This window comes from Brassica oleracea, unplaced genomic scaffold, assembly GCF_000695525.1.
Source record: "Brassica oleracea var. oleracea cultivar TO1000 unplaced genomic scaffold, BOL UnpScaffold01142, whole genome shotgun sequence".
Classification (NCBI taxonomy): Eukaryota; Viridiplantae; Streptophyta; class Magnoliopsida; order Brassicales; family Brassicaceae; genus Brassica; species Brassica oleracea.
The window spans coordinates 21,224-22,070 of record NW_013617701.1 but is presented as its reverse complement, the minus strand read 5'-3'; positions in this window follow the sequence as shown (position 1 = coordinate 22,070).

Here is an 847-nt window from a genome sequence, read left to right as displayed (position 1 = left end):
TCGTAGGTGGCGAACATCTTTTTAAACTCCTCGAGCGCCGCGGCGTTGGCTGGTGCGTTGGCCGCGGATACGTCCGCTGCGGGAGTGTGGAGTTCAGTGCCGCTGCCTCCGTTAAGAGGAGTTTGCACGTTATCTGTGTCGTCAGTTGACATGTCTGGTTGAGCGTGATGTGGTTGAGAGTTAGATTGATCCGTACCCCCCTCCTTCTAGCGCTAAACTGTGGAAACCGAAATTCGCACTGTCGATATTCGTTTAAATAAGGAAACTAGGAAAACCCTAATTTCCCAGAGGTCCCGGATATCTGCTAATACCACACGCCAAACAATCAGAACACAAAATGAGAACAGTAATGAAATAAGAAATCGAAAAAGAGATTAAGATAGTTCTTATTCCGAATCTGCGTTTGAGCGTTTACAACAAGGTAAGTGGCTGGGCTACGAGAGCTGTCGGCGAGATTCCTAGTTCTAAAACCCTAAGACGGCAAAAACCTAATTGAGTCGCAGCTCGAATAACAAAAACTGAAAATTGCCTAAAATTGCTGTAAGTGCTAAGTTTGCTGTGAAAGTCCCTCCCCATGCCTCTCACCTAGGACTCCTTATATACTAGCTCCAAGGTCGGTTTACGCTTTTCTCCTTCTGCCCTTAAGCCGCCATAGCATAAAAATGGAGATATTCCATTTTTTCCGATCTTGGTAATTATCTTCAAAATTTCGTATTTATCCGCGGAAACTTGACATTTATCTTTCTTTGCGAACCAAGCGTAAACCGTCATGCGGCTTACGGGATGTTGGTTAAGAAATCATAAGTTGGGCTTCAAGTCATGTCTTAGGTCCCTTTGCGCCGTCTTC